The sequence below is a fragment of the Pinus tabuliformis genome, chromosome 3_2, assembly GCF_031772625.1.
Source record: "Pinus tabuliformis cultivar Carrire ecotype Pingquan chromosome 3_2, CPIR1, whole genome shotgun sequence".
Classification (NCBI taxonomy): domain Eukaryota; kingdom Viridiplantae; phylum Streptophyta; class Pinopsida; order Pinales; family Pinaceae; genus Pinus; species Pinus tabuliformis.
The window spans coordinates 1107607937-1107620819 of record NC_142302.1 but is presented as its reverse complement, the minus strand read 5'-3'; positions in this window follow the sequence as shown (position 1 = coordinate 1107620819).

Genomic DNA, 12883 nt, shown 5'->3' with positions numbered 1-12883 from the left:
TCAACACTCCTAGGGACATTCACACGAAACACTCGGGTGCTACGAGAATGTTTCTGAAACACCAGAGCACGAGTGTGGAAGATGAATTCATCAAACACCACCCAAACCCCGGAATTAGTTTCAAACACCACATGCCCTACAAATGTTGATTCCATGTACCTACCTCACACCATTACACAAACACCCTTTTTATACCCCCAACCCAGCTTTGTCTTGCACCAAGTCATGGCAAGTCTTACATTACCAAATATGGCTCTTGTGATACCTGTCTGGTATTTGGTCCTAATGACCATGTCAACTGATCCAAGACATATCACGATAGGCAGTATCTCTGTGCCTACATCACAGGAAACCATCCCTACTAAAAAATATAATGCATCGACACCAACTAGGGCCAACAAGAAGGCCAAAAAAAATGTTTAAGGAGGAGAATCCTCAAACTCATCCATGGCCCTACAACCCTATGCGTTATGTGAATAATTTGGTCACCTGACCCTCATATGCCTTGAGTTAGATGAGTAGAAAACCCTCATGCACACATCCAAAACATTGGTAACCTCAGTACCACCAAAAGGAGAAACAATTGTGCCTATACATAATAAATAATTACGCATCATTCATTAATGTGCTATATGTGAAAAATATTGGAACTACACTCATCACTATCATAATATCCCTCTATACCAAGGGACATTAAGCACTCTCATTCAAGCCATCATTAATGAGACAATAACACCAGCTAAAACTCAAGTGGATGATGGATGAAATAAAATCTTCTACATTCAAGAAGAAATAGCTTCATGCTTTGAAAAACCTTCCTATAACACATGAAGTCAACATGAATAAAAAAACCCTCCTATGCATTGCCATGTTGTCTATGTGATGACCCTACCCATCCAGTAAACCTCTTCCCAGAACTATGGACATTTCATCAAAGCCACCCTGTCACCCAAGTTGTTGAGAGAAGAAAACTTAAACTCTGGCACCATACATGCACTATCTACATAGGAATCTATCATAAGAGAAGGATCTCTCACCTTCCCATATTCCATGAATCATTGCGTTTTGTATGTCGATTCATGAATAAAAACTCATATCTACTGGACTCATATACCGAGTCCACAAAACCCATCCACCCACAAGGGTAAGATGAACCCCTAGATGTCTTATGTATAGTTTGAGGACAAATGATGACTAGCAACAAAGAAGGCTCCCCGTCATTACATCTCCCATCACCACCATGAATCTAGATCAGGGAAAAAATGATCTAAAACCACCTACAAAAGAAAATCACCCATCACATATGCACTATGTGATAAACCCAAACATTTATTAAATGAATGTTGAATTGAGAAAGTTCAATGACATCTTCCACTTATTGGTCCAAATTACACAAAAGAATATCTTCAACTAAAAGATGGCATTTTCTGGATGTCAAGTGACCTAGTGAAGGCATCTACAAGTGTGTTGGCATTGATTTCAACAATCATGCTGGGGAGATGTGTTGGGAAGTTGGCATTTCCTAAGTGTCGGGATTGATGTCAACAAGAGTAGCTTGGATGCTTGTCGCCAGATGTTGGTAGTGATTGCCTAAGACGAATCCCATGGTTGTTCATGGCTCAGAGGGACTCCTATGATATTTGCAAGCTTTAAGTAGAGAATCATCATAGCAGTAAGCACAATGAAAAATCCATAAAACAATGATTACAGAAATGAGCTAGATGGAAGTCCATGGTAGCTGCAGGCTTCTTGTAGAAAATCATCATGGTAGCAGGCTTACTAAAGTAGCGATAACATTATGACTATTGTGCTGGTCAGGACATAATCCCATGGTAACTGCATGCTTATTGGAGAAACCATAAACTGATGATTGTAATGATGGACCAGAAGGAAGTCCATTGTAGCTTCAGACTTCATGCAGAGGATCGCCTTGGTGGTTGTGATTCTAGTTGTTTGGAGATTCAAAGAGTAGAATAATGTTAGAAACCTTGGATCCATCTTAGAGGTATCAGATGGGCTGAAAGACTACATTGGACCCTATGTAACACCCTCCTCCCACATCTACCCAATCAACCATCCAGTCGAGGTAAACATGCGACAAGAGGATGCTATGATATGATTCAACGTCCTAAGTCACATTAACGAAGTGGAACTAGTAGAAACACACCATACAGACATTAATCATCAGATACAAGACCCTTAGGAACTAATCCAATACTTTATACAACTTTCCTTGGGAACGTTTGGAAACCTTAAGCCTTAGTCACTCCCACGCTATAGACATGAGGGCAACTAGAAACCCAAAGTTTCCCTCACAGGCTTGCCTTCCAGTGAACAGAGACCAAATATGTCAGTGCTATGCCAGTGACTAGGATTTGAGTAACTTATTTAGCCCCAGAGCCCAAGTCACTACCCAAAATTGAACCATCTCTTCCAATCAATAAAATAAAATGGAAATGATAGTGTTAAATCAAATACTCGTTCAAGACCTTAACTAGACCCCTAAAAGCAATGACATCCATTCCATCAAACATATTGTAAATATGTAATCTATAGGTGTAAATAACAGTTCTAACCATAGGGGTCTCATACTTAGTTGAGAATCACTAAGAACCATTGATGCCTCAACATATCAACTTCCATTTTGATGAGGACCAGTATTGCTGCAAGAATGTTGCAACTCCTAGGGCTACCAATTTTACTTTATCAACCCAGGGTTTGTACAAACTTGTAGGTGACAATGTTGTATACACAAGTAAAAGTGATGGTTCTTCCTTTCGTCACTTTTCAGTTGGTGAGAGATCACTAGGGTTTTTCAATCTAGACTTCTATGGATTTAGAAGAAGTTTGATTACTGATGAGGGAAAGATAAATCTACTATAAGAGAAAGCTTTTCTACTGCAGAAAGGAAAAAGACTGAAATCAAATGCTAAAACACAAAATTTCCTACTTAACTGCTGAGAGACTATGCTTCAGAAAGGATGCTAGATTAACATGTATGAAATTCAATTATCTTAAGAATGTAAATTCAAAGCATCAACATTCTACTATTGTCCATGTAAATGGATACAAAAAATATGTTTTTTTCTTTTTGTCTTTTTCCCTTTTTATAGAGAAATGTGAAAGATAATCTCTTTTGGTGATGTGGCAGGTGGCTTAGGGACGTTTGTGGATGGTTGGAATGTTTGGGAGACCCTTAGGTGACATTGTGTGGCTTTCTAGAGGTTTTCCCTCAATTCAGCCTCAAAACAGGCCGCTACAGGATTCACTATATTTCTACAAGATACAACCGAGAGAAAAACTATGCATAATGAAGGTGATGGAGGGCTTAGGGAAGGTGGTTGGTGGATGGAATGGAGTGAGAAAATTCATAGAATCACTCAGAACTCAAAACCAAGGTTGGGAGATGGTTGGATTTTCTCAACATGCTTGGAGAATTTTCCTTGAAAAATGATGAAAGTGGTGAGGATCTTAGTGAAAGCATGGAATGATCAAGGATGGACGAATTTGGTAGGAGGTTTTTGTCTATGAGATCTCTCTTTTCTTTTGAAACACCTGCACTGCATCAAACATTGATATTTTCCCAAAAATAATGTAAACAAGAAGAATTTCAATAAGCTAGAAAAACAGAGTGTAATGAGCTAGTTTCTACTTCATGCATGAGGAAAATTTGGAGAACAATATGAAATCATCGATGAGAGCTACTGAAATACTGAATATGGAGGAAATGGTAATTAGCCCCTACACTTTCAAACTGATCAAATGCCGGTTCAAGTACAATAAACTCTAGATTCTATGAGAAAGTATAATTTTTTCTTTCTTGGGTTGCATAAGTGTCCTTTCCTCAAATAATGATTGTTGAAATAAGAGGTGAGGCCAAGACACCTACTGATAGATTTTTGACACTCCTTTTATCCCTTCTATCCTACTGCTAAAGCAAAGCACAAATGGAAGCAACTAATAAACAAACTAATAAAATCTACACTACCTGCAATGAGATACTTCTAAGGACAATTTAATCATGAACATATGAAATTAATATAAGCATATAGATACAAGAAGAGGGAGCCTTTGCTACTAGAGTTGTGTCCTAACCGAAGAGTTTCAGCCCTCTGAGTTAACTCAATGACGGATCAAGAAAAATCTCATTCTCATTATCAAAACAGAAAATTACATAGCAATGTCTTCCACAAGTTTGGAGCTGAAAAATAACTAGTGTTTTTACAACCAAAATTTGAATCCTAATGAGGTTCTAGGCCTCTTTATTTATACAAATGAAGTCTCCAATGACTTCCTTAAATATAGGGAGGCTTGGCTCCCAAACTCAAGATGAACTAACTCTTTGACTATCACTTGCTCAACTGCCTTTTGATCTTCATGACTTGGCTACTTGTACTTCGAGATACTGTGATTGATGGAGGAATATTCAAATGAGGGTGGATTAAATGAGCAGGATTGACCTCCTACAATCTCTCCTCCTTGTCCCATTCAAGTTTCATTCTTTAATCTTGCCAAAATTCCCTGATTTCCTCTCACAAACCTGCATTAAATTCACATTAGTCCACTAGGCATAATATCTCACTTAGACTCATCTCATTAAACAAAATATAATCAAAACATGCAATAAATTGTTAGAAGAGTTGATTTGACTAAGCTAGGAGGTGAATTAAGGTCCATATAGTTACCCAATGATGAGGCTCATCATCACCCCCCTACTGAAAGTGTTTCTCATCCTCTGAGGGACTCAATCAATATCCATTTCTTTCATAGCCCTGGTGGCCTCCCTCAAATCCCATGATTCTGCTGTCATTTCTTCTTCTTGTGCATAGAATCCTTCCTTCCTTTCTATCTCCTCCCACTGCTTTCTTTCTTCCTCTTCCTTCCTTCCTTCTAACATCCCTAAGAGGAGTGGTGGATTGAGTCTCAAGCCAATCCAATTGACTTTGAGCCTTTTGATGGTTTTCTTGTACATGGGTGTCCTATTTAGTGCTTCTCTCATTCTTTGAGGAGAATGGTACTCTCTAATTTTCAAATTGTATTGGACGTGATGGTTTTGGGTTGGACATGGTTTTGGACGCAATGGTTTTTTGTCCATTGTATTGGATGCTTCGGCATGTATAAATATGTATTGTAACATTGAAAGGAACATAATAAAAAATCAAGTTGGTAGTCAAGGTTTTTGGATTCACGGGAAAATCTCTGTATATATATGTGATTTATGTGTTATGCTCTCGCATTGTTTATTTTATGTGTTTTAGAATTAGTATGCAGGAAATTTTTGTACGGGGTTATAACCTACACTTGGTATCAGAGTTGTTTTGGCTTCAAGGGGACACCTTTGTTGCTGAGGGGTTTTGCTCGAGCCTGTGGTAGACTGTGTTCAGTGGGAGATCTACGGGATCGATTCTTGTGGTGAAAGAAAATGATGAGTAGTGGAAAGATAGAGATTGAGAAATTTAATGGTCATAGTTTTGATTTATGGAAACTCAAGATGGAAGATCTGTTGGTGGATAAAGATTAGTGGATCATGGTAGATCTAGGGACTACACCAACGGGAGTGTCTAATGCAGAATGGAATAAGTTGGATCGGAAGTCAAAGAACACAATATGATTGTGTGTCTCAGATTCAGTATTGCTGAATGTATAAGGGGAAGCTATGACAAAGGCTTTGTGGGACAAGTTAGGGACTTTGTACCAATCTAAGTCTCTTGTGAATAAAATGTTCCTATGGAAAAAGTTGTATAACCTGAGGATTAAAGATGGAGACTTGGTGATAAAGCATCTGAACACATTTAATACTATGGTAAGTCAGTTATTATCTATTGATATTAAAATTTGAGATGAAGATAAGTGCATCAGTTTGTTGTGTTCTCTACCAAATTCATGGCATAGTCTGGTGATTGCAATGGTAGCAATGCAACTGCCTTGCAGTTTGATGAAATAGTCTCATCATTGTTGATTGAGGAGATGAGACAGAAAAATATGGAGAGCTATAATGGTGATCCCTTGTCTATACGAGAACGGTCCTAGAACATAAACAAAAGTAATTCATCGAGAGGGAGATCTAAATCTCCAAGAAAACCTGTAAAGGTGGTTTCCTGGAAATGAGGAAAGGAAGCACACTACAAAAGGGACTATAAATCTAAGGCTCCTCACAAAGGAAAGGGATCTGATGATGCTCCTTCTGCACAGGTGAAAACCACCTCACATGAAGGTGGGGATGTGTACTTGGATTCTTCAAGTACACATGTAGATCATGAGGCATGGTTGATTGACTGAGGTGCATCCTTTCACTTGACTCCCCATAGAGAGTGGTTCTGCGAGTATGAGAAATACGATGGTGGTGATGTCTTCTTAGGGGATGATAGGAAGGCTAGGATCGTTGGTCATGGAAATTAAAGTTGATGTTGCGAGGTGGAAGGGTTAGAACACTTTTGGGTGTTCTGTATATTCCTCCATTGGCCAAAAATATAATTTCTGTAAGCAAGCTGGATGATGTAGGTGTAAAAATAGTGTTCGAGAAGGATACCTGCAAGATGGTTTGGGGAGTACTGGTATTGATCCGTGGAGTTTGGATTGGAACTTTGTACAAGCTGCAAGGTAGCATTGTGTTGATGGGTGCAACAGTTCTATGGTTCCTGGGATTGGAGCAGAAAATATAGTGGTCTTTGGAGAGAAGACCATGTTGTGGCATCAAAGGCTTGTACATATTGGAGAGAAGGGCCTTTGAATAATTCATGGTAAAGGTATGGTATAAGGTATGATAAATAGCTCTCTAGATTTTGCTTTTTGTGAAAATTGTGTATATGGGAAGTAGAATTGGGTGAGTTTCCCCACTAGTTGTAAGAGGGTGAAACGGATATTAGAGCTTGTGCACAGTGATGCATTTTGAACTGTTAAGGTTCCATCATTGGGTAAGTCTGTGTACTATCTATCATTTACAAATTACTTTTCAAGGAATACATGGATATATTTCCTTAAGAAGAAATTTGAAGTCTTTGACAGGTTTAAATAATTTAAGGCTCTGGTGGAAAACTATACATAGAATAAGATAACAGTGTTGAGGTCAGATAATGGTAGAGAGTTTTTCAGCAAGGAATTTGAAGAATTCTGTAAGGTGTGGTATAGCATGGCAGAAGACTACACCATAGACACCTCAGAAAAATGGAGTTGCAAAAAGAATGAATAAGATGTTGATGCAAATGGGAAGAGGCATGCTCAGTGGTGTCGGGTTAGGACATGAATTCTGGGCAGAGGTGGTGGAGGTAGCATGTTACCTGGTCAACAGATCACCTTCATCAACGTTGGAGGATAAGACTCCACAAGAGATATGGAATAGTAAGAAACCCTCTCTTTCACATCTAAGGGTATTTGGTTGCGATGCATATGTCCATGTTCCAAAGGAGAAAAGAACCAAGTTGGATAGTAAATCTGAAAAGTGTATCCTTATTGGGTATAAGGATGGTTTAAAGGGTTATAAGCTTTGGAACCCAGTAACAAGGAAGGTTGTGTGCAACTGAGATGTGGTGTTCAAAGAGGTAAAATATGTTATTAAACATGAAGTCCAACCAAAGGAACCTGAGAAGATTGAGTTTGAGCTTAAGGAGGAAGAATCAGACTCTATAACAGAGGAGGAATCAGAAGATGAAGAACCACAAACTTCGAGTGTGAGAAGATCAATTCAAGAAAGAAGTCATCTAGAAAGGTATAGTCCATCTGCTTTATATTAAAATTTTTCTTTATATGTTACTGATGATGATCCTAGAATTGTGAAGGAAGCAGTAGATCCAGAGGACAACAAACTCTAGAAAGAGGCCATGGTTGATGAAATGGCATCTTTACACAAAAATGAAGCTTGGGATATGGTGGAATTGCCAGCTAGAAGGAAACCCATGGGCAGAAAATGGGTGCTCAAGAAGAAGACAAATGCATAAGAAAAGGTGGAGAAATACAAAGCTCGGTTGGTAGCAAAATGTTATTCCCAGGTGTCCAGAATTGATTTTCGTGATATTGTTTCTCCTGTTGCCAAGCTAGCGTCTATTAGATTACTTTTATCTATTAATGTTTCTTTTGATTTTGAGGTAGAACATAAGGATGTGAAGACAACATTTCTTCACGGGGATCTGGAAGAGGAGATCTAAAGGAATCAACCTAAAGTCTTTGTGGTGAAGGGTAGGAAATAAATGGTATGCAAGTTAAAGAAGTCTTTGTATGGGTTGAAATAGTCACCAAGGATGTGGTATCAGAAACTTGATACATTTATACAGGGACTTAGTTTCACCAGAAGCAAAGCAGATCATTGTGTGTATTTTAAATTAATTGGTGACCATGTTATTTATCTTGTCTTGTATGTGGATGATACGTTGCTGGTTGGAAATGACAAAGAAATTATCTAGGATTTGAACAACCAATTTTCCTCAAAATTCAACATGAAAGATCTTGGTGCTGCAAACTATATTTTGGGCATGGAAATTAAAAGAGATTTGGAAAAGAGGAAGCTCTGGCTAAACTAGAGGAAGTATGTTGAAACAATATTGCAAAGGTTTAATATGCAGGATAGTCAATCGGTGAAGGTTCCTATTCCTGTAGGTGTAAAGTTATCTACTAAATAGTGTCCCAAGACACAAAAAGAGGAAGAGGACATGTCCCATGTTCCATATGCAAGTGCAGTCAGTAGCTTGATGTATGTGATGGTCTTTACTAGACCAGAAATTGCACATGTAGTGGGAGTATTGAGCAGGTTTATGTCAAAACCAGGGAAGGAGAACTGGACATCAGTGAAGCAGGTTTTCAGGTATTTGCACGGCACTAGTGATTATGGTTTGTGCTACCAAGGGAGACCAAGATTGGACAGAGTGTTGGATATTCATGGCTTTGTTGATGCAAATTGGGTAGGAGATCTGGATCAGAGAAGATCTACAAGTGGGTATGTGTTTAAACTATTTGGAGGTGCAGTCAGTTGGATTAGTAAGAAACAATCTATAGTCGCACTAGCAACTACAAAGGCAGAATACATGGAAACCACTCATGCAAGCAAGGAAATAGTTTGCTTACATAGATTGTGTTCAAGTATGGGGTTAGTACAGGGAGCTCTAAGGATAGACTGTGACAGCAAAAGAATTTTCTTGGAAAAGAACCGTGCTTATCATTCAAAGACAAAGCACATTGATGTTCAGTATCACTTTGTGGGGGATATGATAGAGGACAAAAGGGTGTTGCTGGTAAAGGTGGACACTTTGAAGAATACTACAGAAGCATTAACAGAATCTGTGAATTCTTAGAAGTTCTCTTGGTGTAGAGAAACAATGGGCATTATAGGGTTGGATAAATGACTAATCTCTCATGTGGCCCCCTGTGGAAAGAAAACAAGAAGTGGGAGAATGTTGGGTCATGTTATATTCTTTCCATGACTAGCCCACATAGATAACCTGGGGCTTAGTGGGGGGCCGGAGCTCCTCCTTCATTGCATCGGTTGTGCAGCGGGGGGATCACTGGGAGGCCGGCAGCTCCCCTTGTCTAGGGGGTTTAAGGAGGGTGGCTAGGCCCCCTCTACGGGGTCCAGGGCAGTGGCACAAGGAAATATTTTTTGGACCCTATATTAGGTTGAGCGGACCTAACTATGGTTTTGTGCATGGTTTTCGCACATGGTTTTGGACGCGATGGTTTTCGGTCCATTGTTTTGGACATGATGGTTTTCGGTCCATGGTATTACATTCTTCGGAATGTACAAATATGTATTGTAACATTGAAGGGAACTTAATGAAAAATCAAGATGGGAGTCTCGATTTTGGGATCCAAGGGAAAATCTCTGTGTATATGTGTTTTATGTGTTATGCTCTTGCATTGTTTATTTTCTTTGTTTTAGAATTAGAATGCAGGTAATTTCTGTACGGGGTTAAAATCTACAATGATGATGGCCATTTGATTTGACTTCTCAGCTCTTATTATGAGAGGCCATGTTTGTTTCCTTGCCAATATCTTCTTCATTTCTACAACCCTTGCTTCCTCATGGTTCATCCATGATGCCAAGGCCATCAACTATAAATCCCCTAGTTTTCCATTAGGGTCCCATAGATGTAGATCTGTCAAGGCCATGTTATGCAAGTAGAGCTCAGACATATTAGCCCTATCCTCCAATGTGCTTTGATCACAAAAATCAATGAACTGTCTATAATCCTAGAATGGCATAGTGCATCTCTATGCTAGGGTCTTGATTTGGAACTGCAACCATTATTCCCTATGGTATAATTCATAGGTATTAGCTAGCATCCTACACTGGATTGCCTCTAAAGATAGACTGGCCATGGTTTCCAATTGATTCTCTTTTTCTTGGAGCTCTCCTTTCAACCATGCATTTTCTGCCTCCAACTGAGTTTTAATTATGGCCTCTCTATTTCTCAGGCTACTTAGTTCTCTACCCATTTCTTTGAGCTTCTCCAACATATGACCTATGTCCTCTACTCCCTTGGACATGGAAATTTGCATCCATCTATGTGTCCTAGCTCTTTGTTTCTCAAGCTCAAACAATAATGGGATGGAAATTTTTTGTTGAATGTCCCCGCCCCCTTTAATAAATCTATAGTAGGAGTAAAGGTTAGGTTGAGGACTAGGTTCCCTTAGCTCTGGGTCCTCCTTCTTTGGTTCTTGCTGCATACTCCCTTCCTTATCAAATTTTTGAGTTTCTTGTAGGTTTAGCAGAGTTTCCTATAGGATTGCTTATGGTTCTTGCATGTCCTGTTGTGTATCCTATAGGATGTCCTTTCCCTTTCATGAGGCAAATCTAGTCTCAGGCTTCTCTCATAAGGGATAGGAGACTTAGGTGAGGTTTGTGCTGAGTATCCTTCTCCTTGAGTTTTAATAAGAGGAGTCATACTTTCCTACTGTTTAGGTGAGTCTTTAATAACAATCGGAACCTTGGTGGGAGTTTGACATTTTCCTTGGCTTATCCTTGTACTCTTTCTTGTTCTAAAGTATAATGGGGTTTGTCTCTGTCTTTTGCCTTTTTGTTTTATATGGGTGTGAAGGACAATGCGGGAATTTGTTGCCTCTCTCTTAGTGGGCTATGGAGACACCCTAGGTGACTCCTCCTAGTCTTCTGCCTCCTCTTTTCCATTCCCCTTTTCATCTTTGTGTTTCTCCTCTTCTTCACCTTGTTGATTAGTTTCCTCCTTGGCATCTTCCTCTGTTTCTTCACCACTTTCCTTCTCTTTCTCTTCCTCTTCTTCCTCATCTATTTCCTCTTCATCCTTCTCTAGGTCCTCATCTGTTTCAATTTCCTCGTCACCCCTTTCACCGGTAGTAGGGATTTTTTCATATGTGAGGTATTTTATATCCTCCTCTGTCTGTATGTCTCTGAAAGCTGCCCTCCATGGCCTCCTCCCCCTCCAGAAAGAATATCTTCTTTGCAGTTTGGCTATTTTCCTTATCTTCCTTTCTCCAAGGCACTCATAAGGGAAGTGTGGTAATTCTGCTTATGATTTCAGGGGTGGCTCTATGGAGAGGCCTCTCATGACAATAGTGGCATGGTATTATTCAGTGGAATGAGGGAGAGATAAAAATCTATTGCTACTTCATCACCATACCCCCTCAATTTCTCAAAGTACCCCATCCAATTATGCCTTGTGAATATTTCTAGCACAGGATGGTGTTGGTGAATCATCACAGTGTTGATGGGCTCCCTTCTATTAAAACCCCCTATTGTTTTGTCTAGTGAATGGAGGAGAAGAGATGTATGATACAAAATTTTAATCAAGGAGGAAACAAGATTGAAATTTCTATGGATACAATTCCTTTATACATCTATCAATTTCAATCAAACTAGAATACGGTATGTTCCTTTTGACTTGGAAAAAAGGGAGGAATTTAGAGCCTACCTCCTTACAATGCTTGAAGTAGCCAACCCTTGTGTGACCTCATCTGAAATTGCTCACTGCGAATCTTGTAGACTTCCTGAGTGTATGTTGTAGGATTCCTATGGGATCCTGTAGGATTTCCTGTAGGAGGTCCTACGGAAGAAAAAATGATGTTTCCCTTTCTTGTAGGTTTCTTGAGGGCTGATAACGACATTGCTAGAGTGAGCCTCGAGAAGATGAATGCATGTATGCATGGGGATGAATGTTTATTTCCTCTTATGGTCGAGTTGAGTGAGGTGGTGTGTTGGCATCCGAGGTGAAAAACTATATTTTTGGACCATTGGTGCCCATTACCACATCATCATTCCCCTCACCTCATAATCAACTCCCACTTTGGGAATCTGTATTCTTAACTGCTTTCGACCTCATCCTCCTTTTCTTTGACTTGACTGTTGCCACATGTGTGAGGACTAACTATTCTGTCCTTGTTGATTGAACGAAGGTGGCCAACTTAACTGCCCACCTTTATCTTATAAACCAACTCATTCACAATATTTACATCTTTTGATTACATTATGAAAATGAGAGTGTGAAGCAAGATACTTACATGTGGTAACAATACCTTGCTGCACTTTGTTGAAGAAATGAGGTGCTTGTTGTATGTCGGCTGCATGTGATTTATCCCTCCTTTTTTTTATATATTTTCCTTTGATGATTTTATTGATGTATAGGTACTCTGGTGGAGATTCTTCTACCCTTGGATCTCCATGCTTGAAACTTGCTGCAACCTATGATTTCTGTTTGGTGGGATAGGCTGCTACAAGATTTCCTATAGGATGTCCTATAGTATCTTCTTCCTAAAAACGATTAATCATGTTCTACTGCTAGGACAAGAGGATGGTGAACATGGACAGAGAGGAGGTCTAGGGGTGTGTGAATAATGAAAAATAGCCTTCAGGTGTTGTTACCCTTGCTCTCTGTCTCATATTTTTTCTCTCTGTTTTTTCTTCAAAACTGTAAATTGCTTGAAA